Raw genomic sequence first — 13,757 nt, forward strand, 5'->3', positions numbered from 1 at the left:
GATTGGCTGTCACTGTGTTCATTTAAACCTTTCATCTTCCACCGTCGGACCAAAACATATTTTCCCTGTGGCTGGCTTGATTGCTTCAGCCACCAAAGTCACCACCTTGGTTTCTTGTGTTCCCATTGTTCTCTCAGTAAAGACAAATTCAAAATCTCTTCCCCCACAGTTATATTAACGTCTTCATCAAATGCATCAGGGCAAACTGATTACTACTTGCTGGATAGTGTGTTGTTGGTTGCCATGGCAAAGATGAAACTTTCACATGGAGCATGAATTGAAAACATTGTGTGACAATCATCGGGTGACAAAGTATAGATCAGGTATCTGTAGGATGATTCAAAGTTTGTATCTGAAAATGTAATTAATGCATTGCAAGTATTGATAATGGTTGCATACTATATAGGCAGTATATGCTGAATGTATGTATTTTCTAGTTCATAGAATGTGTTGCTGTCTATGCTTGTCTTCTGTCCACTCTTATACTTGTTATTAAGTCTTTATATCAGCCAATTTAAATTTTTAAACCGTACAAAAAATAGATTCATAGAGTAGATAAATTATACATTTCTCTGTGTCGGGTGATTTGTATCTAAGCAGCTGAACTAAAGTATGATTTTTAAATAATCAGCTACTGACCCCAGTGTGACGTCCTGCAGGAACGCCAGAGAGGAAAAAACAGTCCCTCCTGTTTCTCTGAAATCATCTGTGTGGAAATATTTTGTGTTCCCCATTTTGTCAACAACATATGCCTATGTAGCAAAGGACAGGACATCCCCACATACATCATAAGGACTCTTCATTCAGATTCAGAAAATTCTTTATTTATTTCCGGGGGGCAATTCAGGTGATGGCAATGTGTGGCCGAGTATACATCACTGAGGCCTGTGTATCAAAAGGACGTAACTATGAAAATAAATCCGTTAACACAGGATTTCTCCTCATTTGGAGAAAAACTAACTAAGTGATAGCTAGCACTACAGGCGTGTTTGTAGCATCATACATGTTACTTTATTCAGTGGTGGAAAACCCCACATTTAAGTATTTAATAAACGTAAACAGTCACATCTTAGTACAAAGGCGTTGCCTTCCATTTATGATAATGTTATTGGACATCAGTGCAGATTTAGTGGCCTGGTCTGTTGTTAAGGCTGGACCTTAACAACAGGTTAAGTGTGTAATCTGGACCTTCAGAGCAACACAGGGCGACATGACTCTCTATGACTTCTCCTCTTTTTACAGTTAGTTTTCAACTGACTGGTTATTTTATATTCATATTTGTTAATAAATTGTTTAAATTTGACAATAAGACCTCAGTGGAAAAACACATGATGGACATTATATCACTCATGTAGAAAACATTGAATTACCAATGATCCTAGAGACTAAACTAGAAAAGTCTAAAAATGGCAGACCCATCTGAACTAAAAAAGAGTCTCTTCTGTTGTTAGATTTGCATAATATTTTGCATACTCATGTAGTGGCAGATGTAGATATAACATTTCTTGGTTGTGCAAAATAAATACACATTGAAAAATAATAATTTAGAGAAGTCACTAGTCTTATTATGGGGTCTTGTCAAAGATGTCAGAGAGCACGTTTTAAAACCAAGATTAGGCTATATTGACATTGTGCTGATTGTGCATCACTACTCATAACAATACCTTGTGTTGTAGCAGTAAGTAACATTGAGGTATATGTTTAACTGTGCTGTGTTTGTTCCTGGAATTTGATGGATTTGTGCCTGGAAAGTCCTTAAAAAGATCTTGATTTTGATTTCTAAGAAAGTGTGGTAACCCTGGTAACCTCATCATTTTTACAAGACTGTCTACAATTAAGACTAAAGCCACCTGGATATTGTACAGTATATATTATAAAAGGTGATAAATTGTATCCACTATGTTCAGTTTTATAGCACTTGAAGTGTGCATGAAGTGAGATAAAGATAGTTCGCAGCACATCTTTCAATCAGTGGGTTTGGACATCTTATCATAGATCAAACTGTGTGCACTTTTAAGAATGTCTCTGAGTTGCATCAGTACTCTTTGTAGTGAATGTGCTCTCAAAGCTTGTGCAGACGATGAGGAATTTCTTAGATCAGCCTGGGATCCATCACAGTTGAGTCAACATAGTAGGTAATTGTGCTAGAAAAAATATTCTATTTTTCAAAACACATTTACAATACAAGGTTCTTTGTGGCAGATTCAAATGAAATTCACTGTGGAGGAAGAAAGAAAGAAAGAAAGAAGGCGAGAGATGCAATCCATGGCCAGGGATTTTAAAGCAAAGTGTCAAATCAAGGCTAGAGAAGTCACATGAAGGGGAAGTATGCTCAAGGTGTGTGTATTGGTCTATGGCAGACCTGGGTTTGAAATGACCCTTGGCCACATCCGGCTCTTAAGCCATCCCTGACCGGCCCTCGTGAGGTTAATTTGAAAACAAACTTAGATTACAGGGCTCTAGAGTGTGACAGATTGCTCCTAACATTTCCGGAGTTTCCCAAACATTGATCAATGCGTGACGACAGAATCAACACTGACGTATCGTATCGTTCCATTCATTCGTCTCCCTCTCCCTCTTACACAGCTGATTTATCTGCTCTTCTCTCCACACAGCCTAAATGTGACAATAGTCTCACTGCAATAGACCATACACCACAGTATGGTATAGTAGTATTCATTATGTAGTATAGTACTTTTATGTTTTCAATAGAGTTAGTAATAACTGAATAAAATTGGCTTTTCATGGCATTCATTTATTTATTGTGTGTTTGCATGCCGTGCTGTATACACCAAAACCATACACTATACTGCTTTTTATAAAGAGGTAAAAATTAATATTGAGCAGAATTTAGTTCATCCCATTGGTCCAACCCTCGGCAATATTTTCTGTTTCTCATATGGCTCCTTTGGGTGAAATAACTGCCCACCCCTGGTTTAGAGCTATACACACGCACACACGTGGTTTATAGCTTCACCCACCACACACACACAGTCTATAGCTTCACCCACCACACACACACACACACACTTTTAAGTCAAACCATAATTGCTAGTTGTCACGCCTGATTTGGGTTCATAATAGGATTGTTATTTGCATTTTGACTTTTGAAATTACTTCCACCTCCGTGAGAATAAAACTAATCTTACACCAAAGTCATGGAGAACGAAGGATAGTAACTTCATTGAATTATTCAAAGAAAGTTAGAACATTATGCCCCCAACTTGTTTAACATATTATAAGCAAGTAAACACACTGTGCAGTTGCTTTAGGTTTTCTGCAAGGTTAAACCTTAATGAGTATTCAATGTAATTTGATATTTATTTGCCCTTGAAGCTCTGTAGTCTGTGCATATTGAAAGGCCCTGAAGGCCTCACGTCAAAGTCAAAACAAACTTCCATTTGGTTAATTTGCATATCCACTGACATTATCCATTAAAATGCCTCCTTTTGAATATCCCAAAGAAAGGCCAGCGTTTTCATTCTCGCTAAGTATCGCTCTCCTCTCAAGTGCAGCACTTTTCAATCTGCTGTTGGCTTTTTACTTGTGTTGCACTCCATTGCTGTCAGAATGGTTTATTGACGGTGCTCCCTAAATTGAATATCAACTCTTCAATGTGCTCAGACTTTAACTTTTAGCATTTTTAGTAACTGACAAAGGTGCTTTTCACTGTGTTGAGGAGAGGAAGGTAGAGGTTAAGTCTTCTTTACCTCTAAACTAATACCCAGTGAGGCACTTTGAATAACACTACACCTCCTAATGTCACTCACTGCAGATCAATAATGTAAAGGAAAAAGCATTTACCTTGGCATTAAATCTCTCTATGGATTAGCACTATCTTCCTGTCCTCTTGTTCATGGACACTCATCCTTAATCTCAATGGCTGTTGTTAACCTGTCACCTCTCACTGTGTCTGCACTGAGAATTATATCCCTGCAATTCAGCAAAACAAAATAACAGTGTCTCCGACTACTTACTTTATTAACAAGATTAAAATTCACATAGAGTGTATTTTTGTCAAGCACATTTTCCATGTGTCAGTGTTTTTAAATTGACACATAATGGAAATAGCTATGTCGACACAGGGATGAACCAAACTTAAGTAGCACAAATAACTGAAATAAGAACATGACATCATGAAATATGCATCTTCCTTAAAAGGTCCAATATATTATATATGATCATCACTTGTCGCTGAGATTTCGGACTAAAAAAACCCATCCTGAACCACTCTAACCAAACTAAATTCTACACTTATCAGTTAAAATAATTTATATTGAATGAAAAGGGGCATATTTACTCTCGGTGGCCACTGTGTTAGGTACACCTGTTCATCTGCATGGTTGCAACTGAACAGGAATACATCAATTCAGATGTTTAGCCTGGTGCCATCCTTAGTCTTTGGACTTCAGGTGGGTTTTTAGCTAATAATAAACATTACATGCTAATTGTGGAGATAATAATAAGCATATTATGACACTGAGTTCACTGTAGAGTCACAGCTGCAGTTTCAACTTGCCATTAAGTAATGTAAGCACTTCAAAAGTTCACTTATTGCTTCTTTGTGTTGTCTTTTTAAGGAAAGAAATTAACAAAATAAACAGCATTTTGAAGTATAATATTCTAATATTATAAGATATTTATTTACAGAACCTTTAGGCTTGTCCGCTTTTGCAGAAGCAATGGTAGGTGCAGGATGATTTGCTGTAGCTGCAGTTTACCCCCACATTTAGCAAATTTTAAAATGGAGAATATGTGGATGGACGTGTGATCATAAATTCAGACTGGTTGTTCATTTTAGCCATCAAAGACAAACGACTTAATCTGTCCAATACCGTTACCAGCACCATAAACGTCAGCACTTATTGAGCTTACTGACACATTGGTATTTCCCTTTCCCTGTTGTCTTGATATCTTAGAAGAATGTTCACTATTCAGCAAAACAAAAAACTAAATCAATAGTACAATGTTTCCCCTGTACATTGTTTCAGCAGCAGTGCTAATGTGCTCCACTATGACGTCACCACAACCCAACCTGCATTTTTTCAAGTCAAAATACTACTGTATTAATTGACCCAGTAAGCATTATAGATTGTTACTTTTTTTTGCTTTTGTGTCTGAATTTTTGTCGAATTGTTGGCCTTTTTTTGTTTGTTTTTTTGTTACAGCAGCAACAGAGCGTCTGCGTCAACTAATGTCTGCCTGATGAAAAGTAATGTTTTGAAAATGTTCATATTACAGATCTAGTCAATATGTTAACCTACGTATTATTTATTTATGTGTTTATTTATTTCAACCGCGACCCGCCCCCGCAATTTATCCAAATCTAATTTTTTTTCCACGCAATCCACAGACCCCTCAGCACGTCCAGCATTAGGAGATATTTACTGCAATCCCTGCCTCTAGAAAGTCAGCAGCACGTCTGCTGCGTCCTAGAAGGCATTACACATTCTTACACAGCTACACAGCGTTTTCTCCAGAGCCATAACCTTCTTGAATACTCCTGGCACCATAACTGCCACCCAGACACCTCATCTCCACTGGCCCAGTCACCCCGGCTGTATACGCACTCACAGCACTGCCATAGATTACGCTGTTGACAGTACTGCTAAATTGGTGTTCTTCTCATAATGGTTGTTATTGCTGCTGTGGGCTTTCTTTGCACATTGCTGCTTTTATTTTCATACTGCTGCTACAGATTTATTCTAGTGCAGTCCTGTGGTGGATAGTACTGCTACAGTAAGTGTCACTCTGACCCATCCAGTTGCACAGTTGAATCACTGCTTGCATCATCTTACTGTTCTGCATATGCTGCTGTGCATTTATATTCTTGTTCTTATAGCCCTGTCTAATGGTTTATTTGACCAATACATTCAATCCACAAGCTGTGGCAGCACAAGGTGAATTTATGGAATTTATGTATTAATTGGGCCACACGGTTGGTGTAGTAGTTAGTACACTCTTGCCTTTGCAGCAAGAAGACCCGGGTTTGAGCCCTGGTTGGAACAAGGGCCTTTCTGCATGGAGTTTGCATGTTCTCCCTGTGTGTGCATGGGTTTTCTCCAGGTTCTCTGGCTTCCTCCCACAGTCCAAAAACATGCAATATGGGGAGTAGGTAAATTGGTCACTCTATATTGACCATAGGCATGAATGTGATAGTGAATGGTTGTTTGTCTCTATGTGTGGCCCTGTGATGGACTGGCGAACTGTCCAGGGTGTACCCCGCCTATCGCCCTATGTCAGCTGAGATTGGCACAGCACCCCCGTTGACCCTCCGGTGTAGGATAAAGTAGTAGGAGATGGATGAAGGCCTAATTTATTGTTTTCTTTACTCATACTGCACACATGACATCGATTTCCTCTATCCAGTGGTTCCCAAACTTCTCAGAGAACAAAGCCTGGTCTTAATGTGACAGAACCTGATTTCTGAGGCTCTAGTTAAAGTTAGGATTACTATGTGAATAATAGTTGACGGGAGCCTGGCAGAAAAGGTTTGGCTACCACTGCTCTCAGATACTGAATGAATGTTTGTATGAGACCAAGTTGCGTTGTCTCCGTCCAAACTGCATCTTTATTTTTGCCATTGCTGGCATGACCTTGGCTGATTTCTCACTCTTTTTGCCACTGCAAATATGACCAGCATCAGCATCAGTGGTTGGGACATTTTGTACTGTAGAAAATCACCTGGGAACAATGTGTGTGTCTGCTTGCATCACACATGGAGCAACAGTCTTCCTCTAGTCTGATGTCACCATGGTCTCTCTGGAAACAAGATATAAAAAGAGAGTGACAACAAGAGTGATGTAGCATTTGCCTCTCCTATTAGAGTGTGGTTGCCTCAGAGAGAAATGACTCTGTGACTATGACTTACTCAGATGAGTTCACACACACAATGCTGATTAAGCCTGTCAAGTGTCACTCTCTGTGTTTCTCAGTATATATGGAAGACACAGGACGACAACACCAACTTTGTGCTAGTCAAGCGAAATGGTGGCAAACATTTTTAAGTAGGACTGAAATCACAAAGAGGCACATTGAATTCTGCTGCTGAAAAAACCCAGCAATCCTAATTTAAGATTTAATTTATTTATATATTATTTGTTATTTGTTTCATTCTCTACTCAGCCTGGTCAAAATTCCTCAGCTCCACTCCGATCACGTATCCTGGTATATATATGTGTATATATATATATATATATATATATATATTTATATATATATATATATATATGTGTGTATATATATATATATATATATATATATATATATATATATATATATATATATATGTACCAAGCCTATACAGTAAATAATTCTTATCCCTGCCCACCACTGCACTGCTGCTGTATACACACAAATGCTCCCTCAGTCAGGTCTGATAGTATTGCACGGCAGAGCCTGTTTCCAGATGGACACAGCATAGAAATAATGTCTCATAATTTCACCAACTTCACCAAGACCAAACAGAGGCAGGGGAATAAAGACAATGCCAAAAGCAGTTTTAACTTCATTAGCTGGTTGTTAGGTTTACTTTGCTGTGTCTCTGTGGGTGTGCCCCAAAGTCCAATCTGTCACATTGTCCTCACAACCAAGAAAATGTACCGTCTGTGCAGAATCAGTCCTCTCGAGAAGAGCAAAAGCAGAGGCCAAATTGCTCACACATAGTTTTTTTTCTCCCCCACCTCTCTTCTCAAACCCATCAGCTCAGTGTAAGTCCTTCTTTAGAATGGAGCCAGCACTTCACCGATGCCAAGCTGCATGAGCCCCCCTAATAACCCCACGGCTTTCTGGCCTGCTCCCAGTGCCAGCCCTGCTGTGAAACACAACTAATATAATGGTGAGCCCCACTGAGACATGTGGTCCATTTCCTGTATGACTGAAAGAGGTGAGGCTGTTTAGATGTTAACAGACCTACCTGTGGTGAGGTGAGTCACATCACTAAGAACCTGATATCTCGTCCTCTGTGAGTAGAAGAGCAGGGGAAATTAGACTTTCTGGCTACTTTGGACTAAATAACTACAATAATATTCTATATTCTAGACATAGTTATGCTCTGACTGCATAACTAGGAACCTGTTTTGTTTTCAAGCCAAGACGTCTACAAGCAGAGCACAGCAATTTTCCAGGTTTTTGTACTGTGAAATATATTCCCAGCACTTTGATGTTTCTGCCTCAGCCCTTGTATTAACAAGCTTATTCATTTATGTGTTATCATGCAGTATTGTGTCAGCTACACTGTGCCAGTAATAGTTAGCTTTCACTCACATTGCTCAAGCGATTCATACCGTGTTATTTTGATTATTTCTGCAAGAAGGAAATGTTACCTGCATTACAATGTTCCTTTACATTTCTTAGAGAGAAGCTAGTGTTCTATAAAAAAAAAAAAGTCTCAATTCATGATAGCTATTTTAATAGTGCAGCTAAGACAGTGGCTGTCCTGAGGGTGGTAGTTGAGAAAATGACATGGTTTCATTAAAATAAGAAAGAAAGATTTAGTGCCTTGGTTGAATGAATGCGTCGACTTCCATCACAGTCAATCTTCTTGATGGTAAATTTTGCAAAATTGAGAATAGCCCGAAGTCTCTTAAATGGAGAGGTTCAACATCTTGGCAAGATAGAAGTATAACGTATTATATTCCTTTTACATTTTTGTTTCAGTGCAGACAAAAATCAATGTGGTTGTCAGGATATGGTCTTGACTCTTGACAGAGGAATTTTTTTATATGATCTTGATAATGTGGTTCAATGCATGGTTCTGCGTATCAGTGTGTGTGTATCAATGAAAGCTTGATATATAAGTATTTTTGGGGAGAAATTGGAGGGTGGAGACGTAACTACGAAAACAACTCCGTTAACACGGGCCTTCTTCATTTGTAGCGAAACTTCTCCTTCACAACAGATTTAGTAACCTTCAGAGCAACACACGTTGCACAAGTGACAGCAGTTTCTTTTTTACCTTAGCTTTTGCTTTACAGTATCTCTGATGCAGACTGTAGCGTAGGAGTGTGGCCGTGACTCCGGCCTCTCTCCGGCTTCCTCTCCTTCTGTCGTCCACCCCCATCATCACCCTGTAAAACCGGCAGGGCTGCGTGGTGATGGATAGGGCCAGAGTGCCTTACAGGCCCAGCTCAGCGGAGGCTGATGAATTCACCTCTCCTGCTCTGACTCTGATCTGACCTCAGGCTCAGTGTGAGCTGCTGCATCTCCACAGCTCAGAGCGCTACAGCCCCTTCACACAGGAACATGCAGCCCTGTGGCTGGCACACAAGGAGGAGGGAGTACACTTGTGTAAAAAAGTTAAAAAATAATCTGTAATATTGCCAACATTCTTACATCAAAGAAGAGTATTAATAAAGCCAATTACACTATGTTACTTAATTTTGACTTGATGCATCTTGCAATATGTTCTCACTGTGTTAAGAAAGTTTAAATCAGGGGTGTCGAACTCAAATGACCCGGGGGCCAATGAGCCTCTAGTATGGTCAAAAGGGGGCCGGACTAACTGTTCAGTAGCAAGAACTTGAAATTAAAACACAATATTCCATCATGATATGGCAGTTAAGATATTCTTGATGATTTTAGACAGAATATCAAAGTAAAAGTGCTTGTTTTGATATGGGACGATCTTTACTTATATTGCCCTCCTGCTTCCCTAATATCCCACAGCCAGGGGGAGCAGTGTCATTCTGAACCGAGCGGGTCAATCTGACCCACACAAGGTAGCAGGAGGGATAGGATGCTAAATAAATCTTTAATATCAAAAATGATGATAAAAAATAAATTAAAACAGCAAACAAGCTTATACATGTGATTTCATATGTTTAATGTAATACATATAATAATGTTATAATTATGACCCGTCTTATTATTAGTGTCGTAAAAAAAAATATTGTTAGCAAAGCATTTTTAGCATTATATTCTGTCTGTATTCTATATCACCTCACTGGCAGCTGTGCCTCGGCCGCACACGCTGTGTTTAAAAGAAGACGAGGTTGTGGGCCATGTTTTTATTGTAGTAAGTAGTGGGCTGCATGTCATCGACTGGGCGGTCGCATGTGGCCTGCGGGCCACCAGTTTGACACCTCTGGTTTAAACGCACCTATACACCAGTTTCACTTCAGTATTCTGTCTTAATTATTTCTGATATACTTTCACCTTTGCAACAGCACAATTCCTCCCTCGTCTAAGCAGACAGTTAATGCCTTGTTTCTTTCGGGGTTCACAGCGTAGTCTCCTTGGTTTTATAGGTGTCTTTTAATTAACCATTACTGGAGACAGCAGAAATGGCTCCGCTGATCACTTGTGTTCTTAATTAGATCAGGGATTTTATGGACGTGAGGTGGAAAGGAGAGAGAGGAGGGATGACCACATGCAAGCACACAGCTGTTGGAAGCCTATTAGCCCTCTTATGCTGTATTCATTTTTTACTCTCTTTGTTCCCAACTGGCAGTTACAACAAGGGGAAAAGAAATGTCTGTCACTGGGAATCGAAACTAAATAGATCCTGTAACAGAATTGTGTGTTTTATCTTTATTATTGGTTCCTGTTGTGGATTCCACACTCACAAGAGAGAATCCAGATTCTCCTGTCCACACCGTCTTTTTTTGTCATTTATGTGAAGGTCTAGTGATTATTAAATAGTTCAGATAAGACCTGAAGGCAGCAGCAGCAGTAGCAGCAGCCGCTGCTGTCTGCTAATTGCTTTATAATGAGAGGGGAGCATATAGCGTTAGAGAGAACTGTGATAGGAAGGATGGGGAGATGCTGCCCCCTGCTGACTGTGTGAATGCCTCCTTAAATACTTTGCCTTCTGTATGAAGAGACATTTGAACAGCAGGAATTATTGTCCCATGCATGTACTGAATAAATTTAACCAAACTAAATAATAGTCAGTGTTTTTTAGTGTTTTGTTTATCAGGACCTCAAGCATTACATTAATAAATTACGACAAAGTGATCAGCTATATTAGAAAGAAAGGATATACATGTTGGTTCTAAATTGGCCCATAAAATGTAAGAAAATGTAAATCAGTGTTTCTTAAACCTGGAAATGATGACGTTCTTGAATGTCTCATTGTAACCACAAACTAAAATGATTCAGGTTTAATGTTATATGGAGCAAAGAACGCTAAAAATGTTCACATTTAAGAATTAATAATATAAAAAACCCTCTATCTGGTTAATTTAGTAATTTATTGATAATCAATTGTTTCAGCCCTTGTTTCCTCACAGTTATTGTTGGCACATCAAAAACAACTGTATGTAACCAGATGCATTTTTTTTTTTTAAATGAATGAGCTTCTGGCAGCTTGATATCCAATAATATTGTGCACATAATATTAGGCATCAGACAGTCTTGTATTTGTTTTGGAGCTAAATTAATTTTAAATGGACCAGCAGTTTCACTCAGCCTAGTAAGGGACATGCAGTACTTTGCACCAGTGAGAACAGGGATGAGTTTATTTAGTGATGACTGACTGCTGTGTAACCAAACAAACACCTGAGGGCAGTGTTTCCCTATAAACGGTAAACTTTGTTTAGTGGTTGACCTGACTTGCAGTTTAATGGAGCAGTCAGTCAGTGATAGTCAGTGCAGTCCGTGTTATCATTGATTTATAACTAAAGGAAGTGAGATAAATGTTTGTGTGATTCCTTCACTCCTACACACTTATCTTTAATCTACTCTAAAAGGACATGTGCTCTGAGAACTCTTTATTTGAGCTTGAAGCTGAGTAGCCTGACCACAGAAACAATGACTTGGCAACTATTTAAAAACACATGTGGTTGATGATGGAGTAATTTTTCATGTCAAAAGCTGTGTTATGGTTCTTGGTTCTCCGGTGTCATGGTTCCCTTAGTGGGATTTGTCGATGGTTTGGTCATGGAGCCTTGAATCCAGGAAACTTCAGCATTTTTTTCCAGAAAGTCATGATAAAGCCTTCAGTTGCAGTGCTAAATTGACTGTTTCCAGCTTTAAATTCTAAACAATATTTGACTCTTTATTGGAAACAACATTTTTCTCTGAGCTCCAACACAGAGAAAACAAGCTTAACAACACAGTTACTCAGCGAGTGTGTATATTATATATGAATCATCGTATTCCACATACTTTTAAACTGTAACAGATGAAGCTGAGTCATAACAGAATCACCAAATGTCACTTGTCTTTAGAGCAGACCTACGTTTGCCGGAGGTGAGAATATTATCTTTCACATTCTATTTGTGTGTTGCCTTAGAGTCTCGCAAGGTTGCAGATGAATTGTTTTCATTTCCAGCGTCATTACGTTTCTCTTCGCTGCTGCCCCTCAACCATACACCTCCATCAGTACGTGCTCCGACCCCCCGCGCCCCCTCCCCTCCCAGCGCTTTCTTCCTCCGACAACCAAACATTCAGCAGCAGAAATGTTTTATTCAGTGCTATGTGCTGTGGTACAAAGGTCCGCCTGCATGCCTGATATTGAATTTGAATACATTTGACTGCAGTGACTAATTTATGTCAAAATGAGATTAAACTCATGTATTTCTGTCTTGTGTTATGTTTAATAGCTGTTTGTTTAAGTCACTGGGGGGTGGGGGGGAATAGTGTTATTTCACAACTGATTTACATGCTTGAGTGTTTTCATTTTGCCCTCAGAGAGAGGGACAGTTATCACATGCTCGTGATGCAAATGAAGCCGGGCTCATCTTTTTCTTTGAGCTGCTCACTTCATGTGCTTTTGCTGTGTTCTGCATGTGCCAACACATGCCCAGATTAACGTTTTGGGATGGTGGAAATTCCCCCTTGTGCATTTTCCGGTCTGGCTTTACATGCGCGCCTGCCAGAAAAGCCCACTTTCACAGAATCACAATGCAGTCCAAAAACTGGAAACTCTCTGCAGTGATAGAGAGCTGCAGAGGGACCATCTGGTGTTCAGTGGCTTCCTCTTGATATTTTAAATTAAAGAGGTTTAGTTACACTACCATGACGCCACAGTGTACTCTTGTGGCCTGTGACTGTGGTGTGTCCTCACATCCACGGTTCATGTTTGACTGGTGTCGGCCTGTGAGATCCATACAGTGCACATCATTGGCAGCCACACACACGCTGGTTTCCATGCATTGCATTAACTTCCTGGAGACTTACTCTAACCTTAACCATAATTACTACTGGCCTAATCCTCACCCTGACCCCTGCCTTAAGATAACCCTAACCCTAAAACCATGTCTTAACCCTGAAATGCCCTTTAAAGTTGTGGGGGGCAAGACAAAATGTACCCACACTGTCAAAATGTCCTCACAAAGATAGGTTTGTATGCTTTTTGGACCTCACAAAGATATACACACAAGTACACACACTCCCAGAGTGGGCTCGCCCAGAGCCACAGAACGTTGTCCGTCCCAGTCAGTGGTGATTTCCTGGAAGCCTGGGTGGCTGTGCAGCATCTGTGCTGCGTAACAGGACTTTATAGGCCATCGGTGGAGAGGGGGAGATGAGAGACATGCTCGGCTTGGTCCTTCCTAGCGCTGCGTTTGCCACGGTTCAAATGCAATCACGACCACGGTGAGATGGCACAGAAAACACAAACAAGCGGCCACTCGTGATTGGCTGGCATGATGAGGTCGGCCACACAATGCAATCAGCAGCTGCGGTCCTCTTGTATTGTACGCCGTGCTGTTTGGATAATGTTCTGCAACAGCAGAGACAGCCAACTAAGTGTTGGATGTGCTGAAAGGAGAGGTGAAGCATGAAGCCCAAAACTGTGCTTTCTCTCTTGTAAT

The sequence above is a fragment of the Solea solea genome, chromosome 8, assembly GCF_958295425.1.
Source record: "Solea solea chromosome 8, fSolSol10.1, whole genome shotgun sequence".
NCBI classification, from domain to species: domain Eukaryota; kingdom Metazoa; phylum Chordata; class Actinopteri; order Pleuronectiformes; family Soleidae; genus Solea; species Solea solea.